General features: G+C 44.7%; 17 non-coding genes and 31 pseudogenes across 17 annotated transcripts; all 48 read right to left on the reverse strand.

Moving 5' to 3' along the window:
* Positions 1 to 1,498: 1,498 nt before the first annotated feature.
* On the reverse strand, positions 1,499 to 1,613 carry LOC136734569 (U5 spliceosomal RNA). Its single transcript, XR_010810545.1, has one exon. It is a non-coding gene; the product is annotated as a U5 spliceosomal RNA (small nuclear RNA).
* A 6,468-nt stretch (positions 1,614 to 8,081) lies between these two features.
* Positions 8,082 to 8,200, reverse strand: LOC136734938 (uncharacterized; annotated as a pseudogene).
* Positions 8,201 to 8,415: 215 nt separating this feature from the next.
* On the reverse strand, positions 8,416 to 8,534 carry LOC136734774 (uncharacterized; annotated as a pseudogene).
* Positions 8,535 to 8,750: 216 nt separating this feature from the next.
* LOC136735052 (uncharacterized) lies at positions 8,751 to 8,869 on the reverse strand (annotated as a pseudogene).
* Positions 8,870 to 9,084: 215 nt separating this feature from the next.
* LOC136734702 (5S ribosomal RNA) lies at positions 9,085 to 9,203 on the reverse strand. Its single transcript, XR_010810678.1, has one exon. It is a non-coding gene; the product is annotated as a 5S ribosomal RNA (ribosomal RNA).
* A 223-nt stretch (positions 9,204 to 9,426) lies between these two features.
* LOC136734520 (uncharacterized) lies at positions 9,427 to 9,545 on the reverse strand (annotated as a pseudogene).
* A 216-nt stretch (positions 9,546 to 9,761) lies between these two features.
* LOC136734719 (uncharacterized) lies at positions 9,762 to 9,880 on the reverse strand (annotated as a pseudogene).
* Positions 9,881 to 10,096: 216 nt separating this feature from the next.
* Positions 10,097 to 10,215, reverse strand: LOC136734605 (5S ribosomal RNA). The gene has a single exon (XR_010810581.1). It is a non-coding gene; the product is annotated as a 5S ribosomal RNA (ribosomal RNA).
* Positions 10,216 to 10,431: 216 nt separating this feature from the next.
* Positions 10,432 to 10,550, reverse strand: LOC136734678 (5S ribosomal RNA). Its single transcript, XR_010810654.1, has one exon. It is a non-coding gene; the product is annotated as a 5S ribosomal RNA (ribosomal RNA).
* Positions 10,551 to 10,773: 223 nt separating this feature from the next.
* Positions 10,774 to 10,892, reverse strand: LOC136734756 (uncharacterized; annotated as a pseudogene).
* Positions 10,893 to 11,112: 220 nt separating this feature from the next.
* On the reverse strand, positions 11,113 to 11,231 carry LOC136734578 (5S ribosomal RNA). Its single transcript, XR_010810554.1, has one exon. It is a non-coding gene; the product is annotated as a 5S ribosomal RNA (ribosomal RNA).
* A 214-nt stretch (positions 11,232 to 11,445) lies between these two features.
* On the reverse strand, positions 11,446 to 11,564 carry LOC136734634 (5S ribosomal RNA). Its single transcript, XR_010810610.1, has one exon. It is a non-coding gene; the product is annotated as a 5S ribosomal RNA (ribosomal RNA).
* Positions 11,565 to 11,780: 216 nt separating this feature from the next.
* On the reverse strand, positions 11,781 to 11,899 carry LOC136734993 (uncharacterized; annotated as a pseudogene).
* Positions 11,900 to 12,115: 216 nt separating this feature from the next.
* LOC136734733 (uncharacterized) lies at positions 12,116 to 12,234 on the reverse strand (annotated as a pseudogene).
* Positions 12,235 to 12,456: 222 nt separating this feature from the next.
* Positions 12,457 to 12,575, reverse strand: LOC136735024 (uncharacterized; annotated as a pseudogene).
* Positions 12,576 to 12,794: 219 nt separating this feature from the next.
* LOC136734527 (uncharacterized) lies at positions 12,795 to 12,913 on the reverse strand (annotated as a pseudogene).
* A 216-nt stretch (positions 12,914 to 13,129) lies between these two features.
* LOC136734789 (uncharacterized) lies at positions 13,130 to 13,248 on the reverse strand (annotated as a pseudogene).
* A 208-nt stretch (positions 13,249 to 13,456) lies between these two features.
* LOC136734744 (uncharacterized) lies at positions 13,457 to 13,575 on the reverse strand (annotated as a pseudogene).
* A 211-nt stretch (positions 13,576 to 13,786) lies between these two features.
* LOC136734657 (5S ribosomal RNA) lies at positions 13,787 to 13,905 on the reverse strand. The gene has a single exon (XR_010810633.1). It is a non-coding gene; the product is annotated as a 5S ribosomal RNA (ribosomal RNA).
* Positions 13,906 to 14,114: 209 nt separating this feature from the next.
* Positions 14,115 to 14,233, reverse strand: LOC136734995 (uncharacterized; annotated as a pseudogene).
* Positions 14,234 to 14,459: 226 nt separating this feature from the next.
* LOC136734658 (5S ribosomal RNA) lies at positions 14,460 to 14,578 on the reverse strand. The gene has a single exon (XR_010810634.1). It is a non-coding gene; the product is annotated as a 5S ribosomal RNA (ribosomal RNA).
* Positions 14,579 to 14,787: 209 nt separating this feature from the next.
* LOC136734517 (uncharacterized) lies at positions 14,788 to 14,906 on the reverse strand (annotated as a pseudogene).
* A 228-nt stretch (positions 14,907 to 15,134) lies between these two features.
* On the reverse strand, positions 15,135 to 15,253 carry LOC136734821 (uncharacterized; annotated as a pseudogene).
* A 215-nt stretch (positions 15,254 to 15,468) lies between these two features.
* Positions 15,469 to 15,587, reverse strand: LOC136734757 (uncharacterized; annotated as a pseudogene).
* A 210-nt stretch (positions 15,588 to 15,797) lies between these two features.
* LOC136734728 (5S ribosomal RNA) lies at positions 15,798 to 15,916 on the reverse strand. Its single transcript, XR_010810687.1, has one exon. It is a non-coding gene; the product is annotated as a 5S ribosomal RNA (ribosomal RNA).
* A 225-nt stretch (positions 15,917 to 16,141) lies between these two features.
* Positions 16,142 to 16,260, reverse strand: LOC136734848 (uncharacterized; annotated as a pseudogene).
* A 210-nt stretch (positions 16,261 to 16,470) lies between these two features.
* LOC136734631 (5S ribosomal RNA) lies at positions 16,471 to 16,589 on the reverse strand. The gene has a single exon (XR_010810607.1). It is a non-coding gene; the product is annotated as a 5S ribosomal RNA (ribosomal RNA).
* A 216-nt stretch (positions 16,590 to 16,805) lies between these two features.
* Positions 16,806 to 16,924, reverse strand: LOC136734615 (5S ribosomal RNA). Its single transcript, XR_010810591.1, has one exon. It is a non-coding gene; the product is annotated as a 5S ribosomal RNA (ribosomal RNA).
* Positions 16,925 to 17,134: 210 nt separating this feature from the next.
* Positions 17,135 to 17,253, reverse strand: LOC136734961 (5S ribosomal RNA). The gene has a single exon (XR_010810710.1). It is a non-coding gene; the product is annotated as a 5S ribosomal RNA (ribosomal RNA).
* Positions 17,254 to 17,478: 225 nt separating this feature from the next.
* Positions 17,479 to 17,597, reverse strand: LOC136734849 (uncharacterized; annotated as a pseudogene).
* A 210-nt stretch (positions 17,598 to 17,807) lies between these two features.
* LOC136734973 (5S ribosomal RNA) lies at positions 17,808 to 17,926 on the reverse strand. The gene has a single exon (XR_010810711.1). It is a non-coding gene; the product is annotated as a 5S ribosomal RNA (ribosomal RNA).
* A 216-nt stretch (positions 17,927 to 18,142) lies between these two features.
* On the reverse strand, positions 18,143 to 18,261 carry LOC136734616 (5S ribosomal RNA). The gene has a single exon (XR_010810592.1). It is a non-coding gene; the product is annotated as a 5S ribosomal RNA (ribosomal RNA).
* Positions 18,262 to 18,472: 211 nt separating this feature from the next.
* LOC136734673 (5S ribosomal RNA) lies at positions 18,473 to 18,591 on the reverse strand. The gene has a single exon (XR_010810649.1). It is a non-coding gene; the product is annotated as a 5S ribosomal RNA (ribosomal RNA).
* A 225-nt stretch (positions 18,592 to 18,816) lies between these two features.
* Positions 18,817 to 18,935, reverse strand: LOC136734850 (uncharacterized; annotated as a pseudogene).
* A 210-nt stretch (positions 18,936 to 19,145) lies between these two features.
* On the reverse strand, positions 19,146 to 19,264 carry LOC136734595 (5S ribosomal RNA). The gene has a single exon (XR_010810571.1). It is a non-coding gene; the product is annotated as a 5S ribosomal RNA (ribosomal RNA).
* Positions 19,265 to 19,489: 225 nt separating this feature from the next.
* Positions 19,490 to 19,608, reverse strand: LOC136734899 (uncharacterized; annotated as a pseudogene).
* Positions 19,609 to 19,818: 210 nt separating this feature from the next.
* Positions 19,819 to 19,937, reverse strand: LOC136734726 (uncharacterized; annotated as a pseudogene).
* Positions 19,938 to 20,152: 215 nt separating this feature from the next.
* LOC136735061 (uncharacterized) lies at positions 20,153 to 20,271 on the reverse strand (annotated as a pseudogene).
* A 208-nt stretch (positions 20,272 to 20,479) lies between these two features.
* On the reverse strand, positions 20,480 to 20,598 carry LOC136734988 (uncharacterized; annotated as a pseudogene).
* Positions 20,599 to 20,808: 210 nt separating this feature from the next.
* Positions 20,809 to 20,927, reverse strand: LOC136735027 (uncharacterized; annotated as a pseudogene).
* Positions 20,928 to 21,144: 217 nt separating this feature from the next.
* Positions 21,145 to 21,263, reverse strand: LOC136734764 (uncharacterized; annotated as a pseudogene).
* A 214-nt stretch (positions 21,264 to 21,477) lies between these two features.
* LOC136734979 (uncharacterized) lies at positions 21,478 to 21,596 on the reverse strand (annotated as a pseudogene).
* Positions 21,597 to 21,805: 209 nt separating this feature from the next.
* On the reverse strand, positions 21,806 to 21,924 carry LOC136734662 (5S ribosomal RNA). The gene has a single exon (XR_010810638.1). It is a non-coding gene; the product is annotated as a 5S ribosomal RNA (ribosomal RNA).
* Positions 21,925 to 22,143: 219 nt separating this feature from the next.
* Positions 22,144 to 22,262, reverse strand: LOC136734529 (uncharacterized; annotated as a pseudogene).
* A 216-nt stretch (positions 22,263 to 22,478) lies between these two features.
* Positions 22,479 to 22,597, reverse strand: LOC136734711 (uncharacterized; annotated as a pseudogene).
* Positions 22,598 to 22,817: 220 nt separating this feature from the next.
* Positions 22,818 to 22,936, reverse strand: LOC136734546 (uncharacterized; annotated as a pseudogene).
* Positions 22,937 to 23,151: 215 nt separating this feature from the next.
* Positions 23,152 to 23,270, reverse strand: LOC136734758 (uncharacterized; annotated as a pseudogene).
* A 214-nt stretch (positions 23,271 to 23,484) lies between these two features.
* LOC136734921 (uncharacterized) lies at positions 23,485 to 23,603 on the reverse strand (annotated as a pseudogene).
* Positions 23,604 to 23,777: the final 174 nt, after the last annotated feature.

A 23,777-nucleotide genomic window follows, 5' to 3' on the forward strand; every position in this document is an offset into this window, starting at 1 on the left:
GCTAAACCAGTCCTGAATGTTTAAATATAATGTTATTTTCTTGTAGTGTGCCGTTGCTGTTAATGCAACCAGTTATATTGAGCCATCAAATACAGAAGCTGACGAAAGACATCAACATGTAAATTTAGTTGTAAATTTAAAGTGTGTGTGAAAAGTATTTTGTATATGGAGATTAACCCATAGTTTCACAGATAAATTGTGGACCAGTGATATTCAGGATCTTCAAAACAAGTCCTGAATGCTCAAACTTAACACTTCTTTTTTTAGAGTGTCGTTGCTGTCAATCCAGCCAGTGATGTGGAGCCATCAGATACAGAAGCTGATGAAAAACAACATGTAAATTTCCTAAATTAATATGGTGCATCAAAATACTTATTTAGCACTTTCAACTGTTTCTTTGTGATTCCTAAAATTACTTTACAGGCTGGGGCTGGGGGAAGACACTGCGCCCGCCTGGAGAAGCCTGTACAAGCCCCCCTCAATAAGAGAGCTGGCAATCTGCAGTGGAGGGTGTTACACACCATTATTGCTGTCAATTCTTTTATTACTGTTCTTAACCCTGCTGTGTCCGACGCCTGCCCATTCTGTGCTCAGAGAGAGACCGTGTTTCACTGTTTCAGCACTTGCTCTCGGTTGTCACCCATTTTTAGTCTTTTAACTCGTCTTTTTACTGATCTTAACCTGATTTTTAACACAAAGGTTTTTATTTTAGGGGCGCGATACACCAGAAAGACCAAACATGTGGACCAGCTGGTAAACTTCTTGCTGGGCCAGGCTAAAATGGCCGTCTATAAGACTAGGAAGAACAGAGTGTGTGGGGAGGGCAGTGAGGATGCAGTGAGAGTGTTTGCCATGCTGGTCAAGTGCAGAGTCAGACTAGAGTTTAACTATTACAGGCTGATGAATGATTTGGAGAGTTTTGAACAGGTCTGGTGTATTAATGATGCCCTTTGTGAATTGTATGATGGGGAGTTGGTTTTTATTATGTAATTCATTTATAGGGTTTAGTATTTGATGGTTGTTTTGTTGTGTGTATTGGGTTGCTTTCTTTAAAAGTGTACAGATCAGTGGCGGAGTTAATGCGTGTTGGGGGGAGACAAACAAAGGGGAACACTATTTTTTATTTATTTATTTATTTTCTTTTATATGAATTATTGCGTGTTGCAAACAGGCAATGAAGTCTGATAAAAGTCAAAAAGTCTCTCTCTCTCTCACACACACACACACAGCCAGCAAGACACACAGAGCCAGCCAGCTCAGCGATGACATCACAAACATCTCTCTCAGGTGACTCCTATGACATCACAGAGCACGTACATTCCGTTGCTTGCCGTCTGTCAACCACTCAGTCACTGCCAGCCAGACTGGCTGGCTGACTGGATGGTGGGGCTGCTTGCTGCTGCTGCGTACCTTAGCAAGCTTATTTGCTTGACCGGCCTTCCTCCTCCGCCCACATGCCCACCTATGTCCGATCTGCTGTTCACCTGGATCACAGCTCCGCCCCAACAAGGCAGAGCCTCCCAAGAATGGTACAAACTCACCCACGATCCCCTCCACGGAAAGCTATAGCAAAAGGCAAAAGCATTATACGTAATGAAGAGGAACCCGAGTCCAAGACGCATCCGACCAGCCATACATATTTGTGTGTATTAAAGATCACATTTTATTACATTTAGATTTTCTGTACTTTATTACATCTTTTTGTGATTTTTAAATGTATTGTTTCTTTTCCTTATATATGTATGTATGTATGTATGTATGTATGTATGTATGTGTGTGTGTGTCTGTGTGAAAGTGTATGTGTTTGTGTGTCTCTGTGTGAAAGTGAGTGTGTGTGTGTCTGTCTCTGTGTTTGTGTGTCTGTCTCTGTGTGAAAGTGAGTGTGTGTGCGTGTGTCTGTCTGTGAAAGTGTGTGTGTGTGTGTGGGTGTGACAGTGTGTATGAGTGTCTGTCTGTCATGTAACTCGCACATCTGTGAGGGCACCATTTTTGCAGAAAGAGATGTACACATTTTGGAGCAACATATGCTGCCATCCAGACATCGTCTTTTCCAGGGACATCCCTGCATTTTTCAGCAGGATAACGCCAAACCACATTCTGCCCAGATTACAAGCGCATGGTTGCGTAGGCAGAGAGTGCGGGTGCTAGCATGGCCTGCCTGCAGTCCTGACCTGTCTCCGAATTGAGAATGTGTGGCGCACTATGAAGTGCAAATTAAGACAACGAAGGCCCTGTGCAGTTGCGCAGCTGAGGAAATGCATAATGGATGAATGGGGGGAAATCCCACTTGCTAAACTTAACCAAGTGGTGTCTTCAGTGCCCAAGTGCTTAATAAGTGTTATTAAAAGAAAAGGTGATGTTACATAGTGGTAAACAGTCGACTGTCCCAACTTTCTTGGTTTCTTTTCACTGCTAATGAGATGCTGTAGAGTGAGTTAGTTATATTGCTTTCAGGAGCTCTAATCGTATTGATGAGTTCATGCAGCATTTGTAATTGAATTTCAAAAAGAAATCCTTGCTGTCTGGCCTGTGTGTATGAGATGTACTCTGTCAATCTTTGGCTAACAACTGAAACATTGGTAGAACAGAAATGGCAACATAAAAAAGAAAAGTACATTTTAAAAGAGCACATTAAATAGGATGAATATACAGTTTTTTACAATCACTTTGTCACTAATTTCAGAACCTTGATGTCATTTTTCAAAACTCTAGACACAAAACTCAAAACGGTCATCACTTGTAACACAGGCTGTCCAATGTTCAAAACATTGCATTGTGCATTCATATCTTTAAAGAAACCTTGCACTTGCAGACTTGTTGGTTCAAATAATTCATTTATCATGAAATACCATAGTAACATTTATTTAGATCACCCACACAGAAGATACCGATAGTTTCACTGTGTAGTTGTTCGTACAATCATTAAATATTGTAGTACAAAATATGTGATACATGTTTCATTATGGTACTACACATAAATACATCACTGTAAAAGGACTAGTAGAGAGAATACTACAGACACAGTGGAATCATTGAACAAAATCTGAAATGTATTGATGCAATACAATCAAATCACACCATAGGTTTCTTTGAAGCCATGCAACAATAATTAGCTACAAAAAAGAACAAAACTACAGTAAAATGTCAACTGCAGTGTTCCTCACCTGGCTTAGTGTAAAACAAAGGATTGATTACTGTACTTCTGAATTTCCATCAGCCCTGTGTTCAGGTTCAGGTTCTCACAACCATTTTTCACAAGAGGCATCTTGAAACTGAACATACCTGAACATACTCAGTCATCAGCTGCTTCACTCTGTCTGCATTTCTTTCAAAAGGCACACTATACTCTGTGCTACACATTGGTATGCAGTATACAGTCATTTGACAATTGAGAGTAGCCTAATGTTTAGTGCATGCTGAAGACTTGCCGCTTCTCAGTACGGAAATTTCTGATGATTGAGGCCACAGTTGATCCTGAGTTGATTCTGAGGTTTGATTGAATCATTGTAGCTGCCTCAGTCATGGTCATGCCATGATTTACAACATGCTCTACAACTATTTCTCGGATTTCACTGGACACTATTTGCTGTTGCTGCCGCTGTCTGGTCCGTGGCCTTGTCCTCTACCACGTTCCCCCAACACCTCTCAAATGAGGCCCATGGCTGCCTCTCTGGTGAGGCCTAAGCCCTCCTCTATGACGAGGCCCACGACCACCTCTCAGAAGGGGTGCATGTCCCCTTCCATTCCTTTGACCACCACGTCTTCCTCCTCCCACTGCTTGACCTCTATTGTGACCTGGATGACTTGCCGGCTCCATGTTATCACTGTGTTGCTGGGGTGGATAGCACTCAATTCACTCGATACTCGTACCACAATGTGAAATCAATCATCAATAACCAGTTGGCAGTATTGGAAAAGCAATTACAAGGGCCTGCATACATACAGTTATGTCAAATCTGATGTGGAAGAACAATCATCTTCAACCAGGTTGGAGCGTTAGTTGCAATGCCTTTAATACATGCAGCGTGGAGAGAAACAGTGACTCAAGTAGATCCCAAAGTCGCTCTGCCTTCATTTTAACAGTCAGAGCTTTTATACACAAAAATCAAAGAGCTGGTTATAATCAGAAAGTCATTACTATGTTATCTTAAAAGTTAGCTAAGCAGAATTTATATCATTATAGGACAGAGTTCATAGATCAACACATGGATTAGGGAGCAGGCACTTCAATCATACTGTTTGACATTGTCTCCAAGATTCTCATCGTAAATAACAAACAGAAATCAAACTACCTTCTGGCCTGACCTTCTAGCTTGACCTTATCTTTCTTAAGTATACAAGAGAGAAAAACAGGTATTAGAGAAAGAATTTCTAACTTTCCTTCCACACTGCAAACATGGTATGGAAAAGTGCTACATGATGATGAATGATGATGAAATATTACATCCATAGATAATGTAGTCCAACTGGTTCATGCTCCTCGTTTATTGATGTCAATGGATCTCATTATCCTGAAACTTTCATGATCGAAACATGGAATATTGTTTGTCAGTTTCCATAAAATTATGCATTAAGAGTAATGCAACAGTCACTTATCATTTTGAGCAGCTGTATCAATTGATAGTTAGATCTTTGTAATGAAATGAATAGACAGTGATCTCAGATGTAATGTGTGAATTGCATTTTGAAATGGTAATACTTTGATGTAAGTTGTGTCATTTTAGTTCAATGAACAAATGATCTGAGGTTGATGTGTATTGTATCCAAGCAATTGTAAAAAAGTGTTAGAGTTTTGAAAAATGTGCATTTTGATCATCGGGTGTGAGTTTAGTGTCTAGAGTTTTGAAAAATGACATCAAGGTTCTGAAATGAGTGCCAAAGTGATTGTAAAAAAGTGTAATATCAGGGGACAGTGGCTATTAGTGATCTGGCCTTCCGTGGCCTCTGTATTAATGTAACAGGTCACATTGTATGTGTACACTGATACTTGATAGTATAATATAGTACAAGTAAAAAACATACATAGGTATCATAGAAGTATTTTGCAGAAATGATTATGGATAGTTATCAAAATGGAGAGGAAATGCTAAATCCAGTCTCCCCAGGCTGAGCTTCTATTGCTGCACCTGCTGGCCCCACTATATGGATAGAGCCACACCAAGTACAAGAGTCTCCCCATTGCTATTTATATCTCCCTATCCAGTCTTCTTTAAGTGTCAGGGTGGGGTGCCTATTCCCCTGCATGCTTTGAAACCTATAGCACCTGGGACGCACACTTGGGATCCGGTTCCTCTGCCCCTCACATACACATGAGGAATCCCAGGTGCTCAATACGTCATACTGTCTCTTTCATCTCATGTGTAAACTATGGACAAATACATGACTAAACGTGTTTAGTTGCTTTTCCCAGAATGCTTTGTGCCACGATATGCAAATAACGGGGACTATGATTGGCTCCCTGACATTACCCACACTGCGACTGATGCTACCCATTTCACTACCCAACAAAGACCCATAATATGCGTGTATGCATAGTATGTGTGTGTGTTTCTGTGTGTGTCTGTGTCTGTCTGTCTGTGTGTGAAAGTGTGTGTGTGTCTGTCTGTCTGTCTGTCATGTAACTTGCACATCTGTGAGGGCACCACTAATGCAGAAAGAGATGTACACATATTGTTTATTTTCCATATATATGTATGTATGTATGTATGCATGTCCAATTGCTTTGACAATACAAATGAATTGAATTGAGAGGGAGAGAGAGAGAGTAAGAGAGAGAGAGAGAGACAGACAGACAGACAGACAGAGAGACACACACACACACACACACACACACACAGAGAGCCAGCCAGCCAGCTCAGCGATGACATGACGAGCCTCTCTCAGCTTACTGCTATGACATCACAGAGCACGTACATTCCGTTTAACAAATCGTTAAACAAAAAAGGTTATAAACACATTGACTACAATACCGGTTAGTAAGACGAAGGTGAGTCTCTCGTTAGTATTATTAGTCAGACATTAAATAACTACGCAGGTTAGTATTTATGTCAGGTAACTTCTCGTTATATATATATCAGTCTCATTTACATTTAGGTGCCGAGAAAGATCCTATTTGTTACCACAATTTCCCTTAACTGATTATTATTCAATGATTAAGGATAGGCAAGGCCACCAATAATCTAATGTCTATTAACTTGTGTCAATTTCAGACTAAACAGTTAAACAGGAATGAGAAGATATTTCTCGGCGTTGACAGATTTTATTTCTAAAATTATCAACAAAACAGTTTAATGCAACTCACATTTATATTTAAGAAAACTAAATGATATTACACATTCTAGAGTTATGAATCACAGATTAACATTTCTAATTGATTTCTCAAATGTCATGAATCACAAACTCCAAACTGTTAAAGTTATGTGAACTTCATCGCAGAGAGGCCTCTCTGGCTTCGGGCTCAGATAACAGCACACGGCACGAGGTCCGTGTGGTTTGGAACAAAGGCAGTCCGGTTCGGCTTTGTCCAAGAACTTCCACTCAGTCGATGCACCTGGAAGTTGGGGTTTCGCGAATGTAGAGTCTTTTCCAAACAGATTTTCCACTGGTTTGAAGGCTCCAAGGTTGTGCACAAAATCTTCTTTGTAAGCATGGTTCCACCGTAGTTACTTGAAGACGAAGTCTTTGAGGAAAGCAGGGCCCTGTTTGTTCCAAGGGTCAAGTTTCTTAAGACTCAAATAGCTATTTAAGTGACTGACACTTTCGTATTCAGTCGACTTAGTCAATTGTCCAGCTGTAAAACTCCACTGATCAGGTGGGTCTGTGAAGTTATTTATTTAATAAAGTCCTTTAAAATAATTCTTCGCTCAATCTCCTTCTCATAGTTTAACTCTTCTGTTGCCGGCAAAGACTTGGTTGGTTTCTGATTCCGGTTCTGGCAACAGAGCTACAGGTTGAGCTGTGGCAGCGAGTTTCTGGTTCAGGTGAGAGAGAGAGAGAGAGAAAGACTGTCCGCTGTTCCTTATAGTCTGTCAGATCAGTAGGTGATTGGTCCCTGAGTTCTTGAGATTGGATTTCGGTTTCAGCCCCCAGTGTCCTATTGGAGGGAGGCTTTATTTATGACTGATGTCAATCCATGCCATCTTTTGGAAATGCCGGTTGGCCTGGGTTCGTAGCTCTATGTCGGGATTTCGGCTCTCATCCACTTCAAAGAGTTTTTATCACCTACAGGCCCCTTTCTCCAGACATCTCATAGCAGAATTCCAAACTATTTGGCCTCTTCTCGGTGCCATCCTCCCCAAAACTGTCACTTTGATGCAAACCAGTTCCAAGCTGATGAGCTAAGGAAATCTGATAACTTTGGGGGGGGAGAGGTCTTCTTTAGATCAGTGCTTCAGCTCAGAGCCCAAATGCTCTTATCCAAATACACCCAACATAATGCTACATATGTATGTATGTATGTATATATGTGTAGAAGGAAAATTAGAAATTATTTTCTTACACCTGTTTTTCTCTCTTGTATACTTAAGAAAGATACGGTCAAGCTAGAAGGTCAGCCCAGAAGATAGTTTGATTTCTGTTTGTTATTTACGATGAGAACCTTGGAGACATTGTCAAACGGTATGACCTACGTGCCTGTTCCCTAAAACCATGTGTTGACCTATGAACTCTGTTCTATAATGATATATGTTCTGCTTGGTTAGCCTTTAAGATAACATAGTAATGACTTTCTAGCATGTATGGATGTATGTATGTATGTATATATATATATATATATATATATATGTATGTATGTCCAATTGCTTTGACAATACAAATGAATTGAATTCAGAGGAAGAGAGAGAGAGAGAGAGAGAGAGACAGACAGACAGACAGACAGCTCAGCGATGACATCACGAGCCTCTCTCAGCTGACTGCTATGACATCACAGTGCACGTACATTCCGTTGCTTGTCGTCTGTCAACCACTCAGTCACTGCTAGCCAGACTGTCCCTAAGACAAAGTGTACAATACTTCAATTATATCTCCTCCAGACAGATAAAGAGTATTAAGAGCTACGATGAAGTTACCCAGGAGACGTAAAAAGCTTGCATCACCTTGTATTTCCTGGAGGTCACCCATCCAAGTACTAACCAGGCCCTGGCCCGTTTAGTTTCCAAGGTCTGATGAGATCGGGCACGTTCAGGACGGTGTGGCCGCAAGCCGAGATGCCTGGCTGCATGATGTCTCTTAAAGGCTGGCGGGTATTGACGGAAGTTCCAGCAAAAAAAAAAGAAATAAGAAAAATGGAGGGAAAAATATCAGTGCAGCAAAGGGTGTTAAATGTAGCTGGGTACGTGTACAATACTTCAATTATATCTCCTCCAGACAGAAAGCGAGTATTAAGAGCTACGATGAAGTTACCCAAGTGATGTAAAAAGCTTGCAGCACCTGGTATCTCCAGGAGGTCTCCCATCTAAGTACTGACCAGGCCCTGCCCCGTTTAGCTTCCGAGATCTGACGAGATCGTGCGCATTCAGGATGGTGTGGCCACAAGCCGAGATGCCTGGCTGCATGATGTCTCTTAAAGGCTGGAGGATATTGACAGAACTTCCAGCAAAATAAAGAAGAAAAAAGAAAAATGGAGGGAAAAATATCAGTGCAGCAAAGGGAGTTGAAAGTAGCCGGGTACGTGTACAATTCTTCAATTATATCTCCTCCAGACAGAAAGAGAGTATTAAGAGCTATGATGAAGTTACCCAGGAGACGTAAGAAGCTTGCAGCACCTGGTATTTCCAGGAGGTCTCCCATCCAAGTACAGAATAGACACTGCCCCGTTTAGCTTCCGAGATCTGATGAGATTGGGCGCGTTCAGGACGGTGTGGCCGCAAACCAAGAGGCCTGGCTGCATGATGTCTCTTAAAGGCTGGCGGGTATTGACGGAACTGCCAGCAAAAAAAAAAGAAATAAGAAAAATGGAGTGAAAAATTTCAGTGCAGCAAAGGGAGTTGAAAGTAGCCGGGTACGTGTACAATTCTTCAATTATATCTCCTCCAGACAGAAAGAGAGTATTAAGAGCTATGATGAAGTTACCCAGGAGACGTAAGAAGCTTGCAGCACCTGGTATTTCCAGGAGGTCACCCATCCAAGTACTGACCAGGCCCTGCCCCGTTCAGCTTCCGAGATCTGACAAGATCGGGCGCGTTCAGGACGGTGTGGCCGCAAGCCGAGAGGCCTGGCTGCATGATGTCTCTTAAAGGCTGGCGGGTATTGACGGAACTTCCAGCAAATAAAAAAAAAAAAAGAAAAAAAGAAAAACGGAGGGAAAAAAATCAGTGCAGCAAAGGGTGTTGACAGTAGCCGGGTACGTGTACAATTCTTCAATTAAATCTCCTCCAGACAGAAAGAGAGTATTAAAAGCTACGACGAAGTTCCCCAGGTGACGAAAAAAGCTTGCAGCGCCTGGAATTTCCAGAAGGTCTCACATTCAAGTAATGACCAGGCCCTGCCCAGTTTAGCTTCCGAGAGCTGACGAGATGGGGCGCGTTCAGGACGGTGTGGCCGCAAGCCAAGAGGCCTTGCTGCATGATGTCTCTTAAAGGCTGGCGGATATTGACGGAACTTCCAGAAAAAAGAAAAAAGAAAAAGAAAAATGGAGGGAAAAATATCAGTGCAGCAAAGGGTGTTAAAAGTAGCCGAGTACGTGTACAATACTTCAATTATATCTCCTCCAGACAGAAAGAGTGTATTAAGAGCTAAGATAAAGTTACCCAGCAGACGAAAAAAGCTTGCAGCACCTGGTATTTCCAGGAGGTCTCCCATCCAAGTACTGACCAGGCCCTGCCCCGTTTAGCTTCCGAGATCTGACGAGATGGGGCGCGTTCAGGACGGTGTGGCCGCAAACCAAGAGGCCTGGCTGCATGATGTCTCTTAAAGGCTGGCGGGTATTGATGGAACTTCCAGCAAAAAAAAAAAGAAAAAAGAAAAATGGAGTGAAAAATATCAGTGCAGCAAAGGGTGTTGAAAGTAGCCGGGTATGTGAACAATACTTCAATTATATCTCCTCCAGACTGAAAGAGAGTATTAAGAGCTACGATGAAGTTACCCAAGTGACGAAAAAAGCTTGCAGCACCTGGTATTTCCAGGAGGTCACCCATCCAAGTACTGACCAGGCCCTGCCCCGTTCAGCTTCCGAGATCTGACGAGATCGGGCGCGTTCAGGACGGTGTGGCCGCAAGCCAAGAGGCCTGGCTGCATGAAGTCTCTTAAAGGCTGGAGGGTATTGACGGAACTTCCAGCAAAAAATAAAAGAAAAAAGAAAAATGGAGGGAAATATATCAGTGCAGCAAAGGGTGTTGAAAGTAGCCGGGTACGTGTACAATTCTTCAATTATATCTCCTCCAGACTGTAAGAGAGTATTAAGAGCTACGATGAAGTTACCCAAGTGATGTAAAAGGCTTGCAGCACCTGGTATTTCCAGGAGGTCTCCCATCGAAGTACTGACCAGGCCCTGCCCCGTTTAGCTTCCGAGATCTGACGAGATCGGGTGCATTCAGGACGGTGTGGCCACAAGCCAAGACGCCTGGCTGCATGATGTCTCTTAAAGGTTGGCGGGTATTGACGGAACTTCCAGCAGAAAAATAAAATAAAAATAAAAATAAAAAGATGGATGGAAAAATATCAGTGCAGCAAAGGGTGTTGACAGTAGCTGGGTACGTGTACAATACTTCAATTATATCTCCTCCAGACAGAAAGAGAGTATTAAGAGCTACGATAAAGTTACCCAGGAGACGTAAAAGCTTGCAGCACCAGGTATTTCCAGGAGGTCTCACATTCAAGTACTGACCAGGTCCTGCCCCGTTTAGCTTCCGAGATCTGACGAGATCGGGCGCGTTCAGGACGGTGTGGCCGCAAGCCGAGATTCCTGGCTGCCTGATGTCTCTTAACGGCTGGCGGGTATTGACGGAATTTCCAGCAAAAAAAAAAAAAAAAAAAATAGAAAAATGGAGGGAAAAATATCAGTGCAGGAGAGGTTGTTGAAAGTAGCCGGGTACGTGTACAATTCTTCAATTATATCTCCTCCAGACAGAAAGAGAGTATTAAGAGCTACGATGAAGTTACCCAAGTGATGTAAAAAGCTTGCAGCACCAGGTATTTCCAGGAGGTCTCCCATCTGAGTACTGACCAGGCCCTGCCCCGTTTAGCTTCCGAGATCTGACGAGATCGGGCGCATTCAGGACGGTGTGGCCGCAAACCAAGAGGCCTGGCTGCATGATGTCTCTTAAAGGCTGGCGGGTATTGACGGAACTGCCAGCAAAAAAAAAGAAATAAGAAAAATGGATGGAAAAATTTCAGTGCAGCAAAGGGTGTTGAAAGTAGCCGGGTACGTGTACAATACTTCAATTATATCTCCTCCAGACAGAAAGAGAGTATTAAGAGCTACGATGAAGTTACCCAAGTGACGTAATAAGCTTGCAGCTCCTGGTATTTCCAGGAGGTCTCCCATCCAAGTACTGATCAGGCCCTGCCCCGTTTAGCTTCCGAGATCTGACGAGATCGGGCGCATTCAGGACGGTGTGGCCACAAGCCAAGACGCCTGGCTTCATGATGTCTCTTAAAGGTTGGCGGGTATTGACGGAACTTCCAGCAAAATAAAGAAGAAAAAAGAAAAATGGAGGGAAAAATATCAGTGCAGCAAAGGCTGTTGAAAGTAGCCAGGTACGTGTACAATACTTCAATTATATCTCTTCCAGACAGATAGAGAGTATTAAGAGCTACGATGAAGTTACCCAGGAGACGTAAAAAGCTTTCAGTACCTGGTTTTTCCAGGAGGTCTCCCATCCAAGTACTGACCAGGCCCTGCCCCGTTTTGCTTCCAAGATCTGACAAGATCGGGCGCGTTCAGGACGGTGTGGCCGCAAGCCAAGCGGCCTGGCTGCATGATGTCTCTTAAAGGCTGGAGGGTATTGACAGAACTTCCAGCAAAAAAAAATAATAATAAGAAAAATGGAGGGAAAAATATCAGTGCAGCAAAGGCTGTTGAAAGTAGCAGGGTACGTGTACAATTCCTCAATTATAACACCTCCAGACAGATAGAGAGTATTAAGAGCTACGATGAAGTTACCCAGGAGACGTAAAAGGCTTGCAGCACCTGGTATTTCCAGGAGGTCTCCCATCCAAGTACTGACCAGGCCCTGCCCCGTTTAGTTTCCGAGATCTGACGAGATCGGGCGCATTCAGTACGGTGTGGCCACAAGCCGAGAGTCCTGGCTGCATGATGTCTCTTAAAGACTGGCGGGTATTGACGGAACTTCCAGCAAAAAAAAAAGAAAAAAATAAATAGAATAATGGAGGGAAAAATATCAGTGCAGCAAAGGGTGTTGAATGTAGCCGGTTACGTGAACAATTCTTCAATTATATCTCCTCCAGACAGAAAGAGAGTGTTAAGAGCTACGATAAAGTTACCCAGGAGACGTAAAAAGCTTGCAGCACCAGGTATTTCCAGGAGGTCCCACATTCAAGTAATGACCAGGCCCTGCCCCGTTTAGCTTCCGAGATCTAACGAGATCAGGCGCGTTCAGGACAATGTGGCCGCAAGCCAAGAGGCCTGGCTGCATGATGTCTCTTAAAGGCTGGTGGGTATTGACGGAACTTCCAGCAAAAAAAAAAAAAAAAAAAAAGAAAAATAGAGGGAAAAATACCAGTGCAGCAAAGGGTGTTGAAAGTAGCCGGGTACGTGTACAATTCTTCAATTATATATTCTCCAGACAGAAAGAGAGTATTAAGAGCTACGATGAAGTTCCCCAGGAGACGTAAAAAGCTGGCAGCACCTGGTATTTCCAGACGATCTCCCATCCAAGTACTGACCAGGTCCTGTCCCGTTTAGTTTCCGAGATCTACCGAGATCGGGCGCGTTCAGGACTGTGTGTCCGCAAGCCGAGAGGCCTGGTTGCATGATGTCTCTTAAAGGCTGGCGGATATTGACGGAACTTCCAGAAATAATAATAAAGAAAAAGAAAAATGGAGGGAAAAATATCAGTGCAGCAATGGGTGTTGAAAGTAACCGGGTACGTGTACAATACTTCAATTATATCTCCTCCAGACAGAAAGAGAGTATTAAGAGCTACGATAAACTTACCCAGCAGACGTAAAAAGCTTGCAGCACCTGGTATTTCCAGGAGGTCTCCCATCCAAGTACTGACCAGGCCCTGCCCCATTCAGTTTCCGAGATCTGACGAGATCGGGCGCGTTCAGGATGGTGTGGCCGCAAGCCGAGATCCTGGCTGCATGATGTCTCTTAAAGGCTGGCGGGTATTGACGGAACTGCCAGCAAAAAAAAAAAAGAGAAATGGAGGGAGAAATACCAGTGCAGCAAAGGGTGTTGAAAGTAGCCGGGTACGTGTACAATGCTTGAATTATATCTCCTCCAGACAGAAAGAGAGTATTAAGAGCTACGATGAAGTTACCCAGGAGTTGTAAAAGCTTGCAGCACCAGGTATTTCCAGGAGGTCTCACATTCAAGTACTGACCAGGTCCTGCCCCGTTTAGCTTCCGAGATCTGACGAGATCGGGCGCGTTCAGGATGGTGTGGCCGCAAGCCGAGACGCCTGGCTGCATGATGTCTCTTAAAGGCTGGCGGGTATTGACGGAACTGCCAGCAAAAAAAAAAAAAGAGAAATGGTGGTAAAAATATCAGTGCAGCAAAGGGTGTTGAAAGTAGCGAGGTACGTGTACAATTCTTCAATTATATCTCCTCCAGATTGAAAGAGAGTATTAAGAGCTACGATGAAGTTACACAGGAGACGTAAAAAGCTTGCAGCACCTGGTATTTCCAGGAGGAAACCCATCCAAGTACTGACCAGGCCCTGCCCCGTTTGGCTTCCGAGATCTGACGAGATCGGGCGCGTTCAGGACGGTGTGGCCGCAAGCCAAGATGCCTGGCGGCATGATGTCTCTTAAAGGCTGGCGGGTATTGACGGAACAGCCAGCAAAAAAAAAAAGAGAAATGGAGGGAAAAATATCAGTGCAGCTAAGGCTGTTGAAAGTAGCCGGGTACGTGTACAACTCTTCAATTATATCTCCTCCAGACAGAAAGAGAGAATTAAGAGCTACGATGAAGTTACCCAGGAGACGTAAAAAGTTTGCAGCACCTCGTATTTCCAGAAGGTCACCCATAAAAGTACTGACCAGGCCCTGCCCCGTTTAAATTCTGAGATCTGATGAGATCGGGCGCGTTCAGGACGGTGTGGCCGCAAGCCGAGAGGCCTGGCTGCATGATGTCTCTTAATGGCTGGCGGGTATTGACAGAACTTCCAGCAAAAAAAAAAAAAAAAAAAAAAGAAAAAGAAGAATGGAGGGAAAAATATCAGTGCAGTAATGGGTTTTGAAAGTAGCCGGGTACGTGTACAATTCTTCAATTATATCTCCTCCGAACAGAAAGAGAGTATTAAGAGCTACGATGAAGTTACACAGGAGACGTAAAAAGCTTGCAGCACCTGGTATTTCCAGGAGGAAACCCATCCAAGTACTGACCAGGCCCTGCCCCGTTTGGCTTCCGAGATCTGACGAGATCGGGCGCGTTCAGGACGGTGTGGCCGCAAGCCAAGATGCCTGGCGGCATGATGTCTCTTAAAGGCTGGCGGGTATTGACGGAACAGCCAGCAAAAAAAAAAAGAGAAATGGAGGGAAAAATATCAGTGCAGCTAAGGCTGTTGAAAGTAGCCGGGTACGTGTACAACTCTTCAATTATATCTCCTCCAGACAGAAAGAGAGAATTAAGAGCTACGATGAAGTTACCCAGGAGACGTAAAAAGTTTGCAGCACCTCGTATTTCCAGAAGGTCACCCATAAAAGTACTGACCAGGCCCTGCCCCGTTTAAATTCTGAGATGTGACGAGATCGGGCGCGTTCAGGACGGTGTGGCCGCAAGCCGAGAGGCCTGGCTGCATGATGTCTCTTAATGGCTGGCGGGTATTGACAGAACTTCCAGCAAAAAAAAAAAATAAAAAATAAAAGAAAAAGAAGAATGGAGGGAAAAATATCAGTGCAGTAATGGGTTTTGAAAGTAGCCGGGTACGTGTACAATTCTTCAATTATATCTCCTCCGAACAGAAAGAGAGTATTAAGAGCTACGATGAAGTTACCCAGGAGACGTAAAAAGCTTGCAGCACCTGGCATTTCTAGGAGGTCACCCATCCAAGTACTGACCAGGCCCTGCCCTGTTTAAATTCCAAGATCTGATGAGATCGGGGGCGTTCAGGACGGTGTGGCTGCAAGACAAGAGGCCTGGCGGCATGATGTGTCTTAAAGGCTGGCGGGTATTGATGGAACTTCCAGCAAAAAACAAAAGAAAAAAGAAAAATGGAGGGAAAAATATCAGTGCAGCAAATGGTGTTGACAGTAGCTGGGTACGTGTACAATTCTTCAATTATATCTCCTCCAGACAGATAGAGAGTATTAAGAGCTACGATAAAGTTACCCAGGAGACGTAAAAGCTTGCAGCACCAGGTATTTCCAGGAGGTCTCACATTCAAGTACTGACCAGGTCCTGCCCCGTTTAGCTTCCGAGATCTGACGAGATCGGGCGCGTTCAGGACGGTGTGGCCGCAAGCCGAGATGTCTGGCTGCATGATGTTTCTTAAAGGCTGGCGGGTATTGACGGAACTGCCAGCAAAAAAAAAAAAGAAAAATAGAGGGAAATATACCAGTGCAGCAAAGGGTGTTGAAAGTAGCCGGGTACGTGTACAATTCTTCAATTATATCTCCTGGAGACAGAAAGAGAGTATTAAGAGCTACGATGAAGTTACCCAGGAGACGTAAAAAGCTTGCAGCACCTGGTATTTCTAGGAGGTCTCCCATCCAAGTACTGACCAGGCCCTGCCCCGTTTAGCTTCCGAGATCTGACGAGATCGGGCGCATTCAGGATGGTGTGGCCGCAAGCCGAGAGGCCTGGCTTCATGATGTCTCTTAATGGCTGGCGGGTGTTGACGGAACTTCCAGCAAAAAAAAAAAAAAAAAAAAAAGAAAAAGAAAAATGGAGGGAAAAATATCAGTGCAGTAATGGGTTTTGAAAGTAGCCGGTTACGTGTACAATACTTCAATTATATCTCCTCCAGACAGATAGAGAGTATTAAGAGCTACGATAAAGTTACCCAGGAGACGTAAAAGCTTGCAGCACCAGGTATTTCCAGGAGGTCTCACATTCATGTACTGACCAGGTCCTGCCCCGTTTAGCTTCCGAGATCTGACGAGATCGGGCGCGTTCAGGATGGTGTGGCCGCAAGCCGAGATGCCTGGCTGCATGATGTCTCTTAAAGGCTGGCGGGTATTGACGGAACTGCCAGCAAAAAAAAAAAAGAAAAATAGAGGGAAATGTACCAGTGCAGCAAAGGGTGTTGAAAGTAGCCGGGTACGTGTACAATTCTTCAATTATATCTCCTGGAGACAGAAAGAGAGTATTAAGAGTTACGATGAAGTTACCCAGGATACGTAAAATGCTTGCAGCACCTGGTATTTCTAGGAGGTCTCCCATCCAAGTACTGACCAGGCCCTGCCCCGTTTAGCTTCCGAGATCTGACGAGATCGGGCACATTCAGGACGGTGTGGCCGCAAGCCGAGAGACCTGGCTACATGATGTCTCTTAAAGGCTGGCGGATATTGACGGAACTTCCAGCAAAAAAATAAAAGAAAAAGAAAAATGGAGGGAAAAATATCAGTGCAGCAAAGGGTGTTGAAAGTAGCCTAGTACGTGTACAATTCTTCAATTATATCTCCTCCAGACAGAAAGAGAGTATTAAGAGCTACGATGAAGTTACCCAGGAGACGTAAAAGGCTTGCAGCACCTGGTATTTCTCGGAGGTCTCCCATCCAAGTACTGACCAGGCCCTGCCCCGTTTAGCTTCCGAGATCTGACGAGATCGGGCGCGTTCAGGATGGTGTGGCCGCAAGCCAAGATGCCTGGCTGCATGATGTTTCTTAAAGGCTGGCGGGTATTGACGGAACTGCCAGCAAAAAAAAAAAAGAAAAATAGAGGGAAATATACCAGTGCAGCAAAGGGTGTTGAAAGTAGCCGGGTACGTGTACAATTCTTCAATTATATCTCCTGGAGACAGAAAGAGAGTATTAAGAGCTACGATGAAGTTACCCAGGAGACGTAAAAAGCTTGCAGCACCTGGTATTTCTAGGAGGTCTCCCATCCAAGTACTGACCAGGCCCTGCCCCGTTTAGCTTCCGAGATCTGACGAGATCGGGCGCATTCAGGACGGTGTGGCCGCAAGCCGAGAGGCCTGGCTTCATGATGTCTCTTAATGGCTGGCGGGTGTTGACGGAACTTCCAGCAAAAAAAAAAAAAAAAAAAAAAGAAAAAGAAAAATGGAGGGAAAAATATCAGTGCAGTAATGGGTTTTGAAAGTAGCCGGTTACGTGTACAATACTTCAATTATATCTCCTCCAGACAGATAGAGAGTATTAAGAGCTACGATAAAGTTACCCAGGAGACGTAAAAGCTTGCAGCACCAGGTATTTCCAGGAGGTCTCACATTCATGTACTGACCAGGTCCTGCCCCGTTTAGCTTCCGAGATCTGACGAGATCGGGCGCGTTCAGGATGGTGTGGCCGCAAGCCGAGATGCCTGGCTGCATGATGTCTCTTAAAGGCTGGCGGGTATTGACGGAACTGCCAGCAAAAAAAAAAAAGAAAAATAGAGGGAAATATACCAGTGCAGCAAAGGGTGTTGAAAGTAGCCGGGTACGTGTACAATTCTTCAATTATATCTCCTGGAGACAGAAAGAGAGTATTAAGAGTTACGATGAAGTTACCCAGGATACGTAAAAAGCTTGCAGCACCTGGTATTTCTAGGAGGTCTCCCATCCAAGTACTGACCAGGCCCTGCCCCGTTTAGCTTCCGAGATCTGACGAGATCGGGCGCATTCAGGACGGTGTGGCCGCAAGCCGAGAGGCCTGGCTACATGATGTCTCTTAAAGGCTGGCGGATATTGACGGAACTTCCAGCAAAAAAATAAAATAAAAAGAAAAATGGAGGGAAAAATATCAGTGCAGCAAAGGGTGTTGAAAGTAGCCTAGTACGTGTACAATTCTTCAATTATATCTCCTCCAGACAGAAAGAGAGTATTAAGAGCTACGATGAAGTTACCCAGGAGACGTAAAAGGCTTGCAGCACCTGGTATTTCTCGGAGGTCTCCCATCCAAGTACTGACCAGGCCCTGCCCCGTTTAGCTTCCGAGATCTGACGAGATCGGGCGCGTTCAGGATGGTGTGGCCGCAAGCCAAGATGCCTGGCTGCATGATGTCTCTTAAAGGCTGGCGGGTATTGACGGAACTGCCAGCAAAAAAAAAAAAAGAAAAATAGAGGGAAATATACCAGTGCAGCAAAGGGTGTTGAAAGTAGCCGGGTACGTGTACAATTCTTCAATTATATCTCCTGGAGACAGAAAGAGAGTATTAAGAGCTACGATGAAGTTACCCAGGAGACGTAAAAAGCTTGCAGCACCTGGTATTTCTAGGAGGTCTCCCATCCAAGTACTGACCAGGCCCTGCCCCGTTTAGTTTCCGAGATCTGACGAGATCGGGCGCATTCAGGACGGTGTGGCCGCAAGCCGAGAGGCCTGGCTGCATGATGTCTCTTAATGGCTGGCGGGTATTGACGGAACTTCCAGCAAAAAAAAAAAAAAAAAAAAAAGAAAAAGAAAAATGGAGGGAAAAATATCAGTGCAGTAATGGGTTTTGAAAGTAGCCGGGTACGTGTACAATACTTCAATTATATCTCCTCCAGACAGATAGAGAGTATTAAGAGCTACGATAAAGTTACCCAGGAGACGTAAAAGCTTGCAGCACCAGGTATTTCCAGGAGGTCTCACATTCATGTACTGACCAGGTCCTGCCCCGTTTAGCTTCCGAGATCTGACGAGATCGGGCGCGTTCAGGATGGTGTGGCCGCAAGCCGAGATGCCTGGCTGCATGATGTCTCTTAAAGGCTGGCGGGTATTGACGGAACTGCCAGCAAAAAAAAAAAAGAAAAATAGAGGGAAATATACCAGTGCAGCAAAGGGTGTTGAAAGTAGCCGGGTACGTGTACAATTCTTCAATTATATCTCCTGGAGACAGAAAGAGAGTATTAAGAGCTACGATGAAGTTACCCAGGAGACGTAAAAAGCTTGCAGCACCTGGTATTTCTAGGAGGTCTCCCATCCAAGTACTGACCAGGCCCTGCCCTGTTTAGCTTCCGAGATCTGACGAGATCGGGCGCATTCAGGACGGTGTGGCCGCAAGCCAAGAGGCCTGGCTACATGATGTCTCTTAATGGCTGGCGGGTATTGACGGAACTTCCAGCAAAAAAAAAAAAAAAAAAAAAAGAAAAAGAAAAATGGAGGGAAAAATATCAGTGCAGTAATGGGTTTTGAAAGTAGCCGGGTACGTGTACAATACTTCAATTATATCTCCTCCAGACAGATAGAGAGTATTAAGAGCTACGATAAAGTTACCCAGGAGACGTAAAAGCTTGCAGCACCAGGTATTTCCAGGAGGTCTCACATTCATGTACTGACCAGGTCCTGCCCAGTTTAGCTTCCGAGATCTGACGAGATCGGGAGCGTTCAGGATGGTGTGGCCGCAAGCCGAGATGCCTGGCTGCATGATGTCTCTTAAAGGCTGGCGGGTATTGACGGAACTGCCAGCAAAAAAAAAAAAGAAAAATAGAGGGAAATATACCAGTGCAGCACAGGGTGTTGAAAGTAGCCGGGTACGTGTACAATTCTTCAATTATATCTCCTGGAGAAAGAAAGAGAGTATTAAGAGCTACGATGAAGTTACCCAGGAGACGTAAAAAGCTTGCAGCACCTGGTATTTCCAGGAGGTCACACATCCAAGTACTGACCAGGCCCTGCCCCATTTAGCTTCCGAGATCTGACGAGATCGGGCGCAATCAGGACGGTGTGGCCGCAAGCCGAGAGGCCTGGCTGCATGATGTCTCTTAAAGGTTGGCGGGTATTGACGGAACTTCCAGCAAAAAAAAAAAAAAAAAAGAAAAATGGATGGAAAAATATCAGTGCAGCAAAGGGTGTTGACAGTAGCTGGGTACGTGTACAATACTTCAAATATATCTCCTCCAGACAGATAGAGAGTATTAAGAGCTACGATAAAGTTACCCAGGAGACGTAAAAGCTTGCAGCACCAGGTATTTCCAGGAGGTCTCACATTCATGTACCGACCAGGTCCTGCCCCGTTTAGCTTCCAAGATCTAACGAGATCGGGCGAGTTCAGGATGGTGTGGCCGCAAGCCGAGATGCCTGGCTGCATGATGTCTCTTAAAGGCTGGCGGGTATTGACGGAATTTCCAGCAAAAAAAAAAAAAAAAATGGATGGAAAAATATCAGTGCAGCAAAGGGTGTTGACAGTAGCTGGGTACGTGTACAATACTTCAATTATAACTCCTCCAGACAGATAGAGAGTATTAAGAGCTACGATAAAGTTACCCAGGAGACGTAAAAGCTTGCAGCACGAGGTATTTCCAGGAGGTCTCACATTCATGTACTGACCAGGTCCTGCCCCGTTTAGCTTCCGAGATCTGACGAGATCGGGCGCGTTCAGGATGGTGTGGCCGCAAGCCGAGATGCCTGGCTGCATGATGTCTCTTAAAGGCTGGCGGGTATTGACGGAACTGCCAGCAAAAAAAAAAAAGAAAAATAGAGGGAAATATACCAGTGCAGCAAAGGGTGTTGAAAGTAGCCGGGTAAGTGTACAATTCTTCAATTATATCTCCTGGAGACAGAAAGAGAGAATTAAGAGCTACGATGAAGTTACCCAGGAGACGTAAAAAGCTTGCAGCACCTGGTATTTCCAGGAGGTCTCCCATCCAAGTACTGAGCAGGCCCTGCCCCGTTTAGCTTCCGAAATCTGATATGATCGGGCGCGTTCTGGACGGTGTGACTATAAGCCAAGAGGCCTGGCTGCATGATGTCTCTTAAAGGCTGGCGGATATTGACGGAACTTCCAGCAAAAAAATAAAATAAAAAGAAAAATGGAGGGAAAAATATCAGTGCAGCAAAGGGTGTTGAAAGTAGCCTAGTACGTGTACAATTCTTCAACTATATCTCCTCCAGACAGAAAGAGAGTATTAAGAGCTACGATGAAGTTACCCAGGAGACGTAAAAAGGCTTGCAGCACCTGGTATTTCTCGGAGGTCTCCCATCCAAGTACTGACCAGGCCCTGCCCCGTTTAGCTTCCGAGATCTGAAGAGATCTGGCGCATTCAGGACGGTGTGGCCGCAAGCCGAGAGGCCTGGCTGCATGATGTCTCTTAAAGGTTGGCGGGTATTGACGGAACTTCCAGCAAAAAAAAAAAAAAAAAGAAAAATGGATGGAAAAATATCAGTGCAGCAAAGGGTGTTGACAGTAGCTGGATACGTGTACAATACTTCAATTATATCTCCTCCAGACAGAGAGAGAGTATTAAGAGCTACGATAAAGTTACCCAGGAGACGTAAAAGCTTGCAGCACTAGGTATTTCCAGGAGGTCTCTCATTCATGTACTGACCAGGTCCTGCCCCGTTTAGCTTCCGAGATCTGACGAGATCGGGCGCGTTCAGGATGGTGTGGCCGCAAACCGAGATGCCTGGCTGCATGATGTCTCTTAAAGGCTGGCGGGTATTGACGGAACTGCCAGCAAAAAAAAAACGAAAAATAGAGGGAAATATACCAGTGCAGCAAAGGGTGTTGAAAGCAGCCGGGTACGTGTACAATTCTTCAATTATATCTCCTGGAGACAGAAAGAGAGTATTAAGAGCTACGATGAAGTTACCCAGGAGACGTAAAAAGCTTGCAGCACCTGGTATTTCTAGGAGGTCTCCCATCCAAGTACTGAACAGGCCCTGCCCCGTTTAGCTTCCGAGATCTGACGAGATCGGGCGCATTCAGGACGGTGTGGCCACAAGCCGAAAGGCCTGGCTGCATGATGTCTCTTAAAGGTTGGCGGGTATTGACGGAACTTCCAGCAAAAAAAAATAAAAAAAAAATAGAAAAATGGAGGGAAAAATATCAGTGCAGGAAAGGGTGTTGAAAGTAGCCGGGTACGTGTACAATTCTTCAATTATATCTCCTGCAGACTGAAAGAGAGTATTAAGAGCTACGATAAAGTTACCCAGGAGACGTAAAAGCTTGCAGCACCTGGTATTTCCAGGAGGTCTCACATTCAAGTACTGACCAGGTCCTGCCCCGTTTAGCTTCCGAGATCTGACGATATCATGCGCATTCAGGACGGTGTGGCCGAAAGCCGAGAGGCCCGGCTGCATGATGTCTTTTTAAGGCTGGCGGGTATTGACGGAACTTCCAGCAAAAAAAAAAAGAAAAAAGAAAAATGGAGGGAAAAATATCAGTGCAGCAAAGGCTGTTGAAAGTAGCCGGGTACGTGTACAATACTTCAATTATATCTCCTCCAGACAGATAGAGAGTATTAAGAGCTACGATGAAGTTTCCCAGGAGACGTAAAAAGCTTGCAGCACCAGGTATTTCCAGGAGGTCTCCCATCCAAGTACTGACGAGGCCCTGCCCCGTTTGGCTTCCGAGATCTGATGAGATCGGGCGTGTTCAGGACGGTGTGGCCGCAAGCCAAGAGGCCGGGCTGCATGATGTCTCTTAAAGGCTAGCGGGTATTGACGGAACTTCCAGCAAAAAATAAAAAATAAATAAATAGAAAAATGGAGGGAAAAATATCAGTGCAGGACAGGGTGTTGAAAGTAGCCGGGTACATGTACAATTCTTCAATTATATCTCCTGCAGACTGAAAGAGAGTATTAAGAGCTACGATAAAGTTACCCAGGAGACGTAAAAGCTTTCAGCACCTGGTATTTCCAGGAGGTCACCCATCCAATTACTGACCAGGCCCTGCCTAGTTTCTCTTCCGAGATCTGACGAGATCTTGCGTCTTCAGGACGGTGTGGCCTCAAGCCAAGAGGCCTGGCTGCATGATGTGTCTTAAAGGCTGGAGGGTATTGATGGAACTTCCAGCAAAAAACAAAAGAAAAAAGAAAAATGGAGGGAAAAATATCAGTGCAGCAAATGGTGTTGACAGTAGCTGGGTACGTGTACAATTCTTCAATTATATCTCCTCCAGACAGATAGAGAGTATTAAGAGCTACGATAAAGTTACCCAGGAGACGTAAAAGCTTGCAGCACCAGGTATTTCCAGGAGGTCTCACATTCAAGTACTGACCAGGTCCTGCCCCGTTTAGCTTCCGAGATCTGACGAGATCGGGCGCGTTCAGGACGGTGTGGCCGCAAGCCGAGATGTCTGGCTGCATGATTTCTCTTAAAGGCTGGCGGGTATTGACGGAACTTCCAGCAAAAAAAAAAAAAAAAAGAAAAATGGATGGAAAAATATCAGTGCAGTAAAGGGTGTTGACAGTAGCTGGGTACGTGTACAATACTTCAATTATATCTCCTCCAGACAGATAGAGAGTATTAAGAGCTACGATAAAGTTACCCAGGAGACGTGAAAGCTTGCAGCACCAGGTATTTCCAGGAGGTCTCACATTCATGTACTGACCAGGTCCTGCCCCGTTTAGCTTCCGAGATCTGACGAGATCGGGCGAGTTCAGGATGGTGTGGCCGCAAGCCGAGATGCCTGGCTGCATGATGTCTCTTAAAGGCTGGCGGGTATTGACGGAACTGCCAGCAAAAAAAAAAAAGAAAAATAGAGGGAAAAATACCAGTGCAGCAAAGGGTGTTGAAAGTAGCCGGGTACGTGTACAATTCTTCAATTATATCTTCTCCAGACAGAAAGAGAGTAT

The sequence above is a fragment of the Amia ocellicauda genome, unplaced genomic scaffold (genome assembly GCF_036373705.1).
Source record: "Amia ocellicauda isolate fAmiCal2 unplaced genomic scaffold, fAmiCal2.hap1 HAP1_SCAFFOLD_40, whole genome shotgun sequence".
Taxonomy (NCBI): Eukaryota; Metazoa; Chordata; class Actinopteri; order Amiiformes; family Amiidae; genus Amia; species Amia ocellicauda.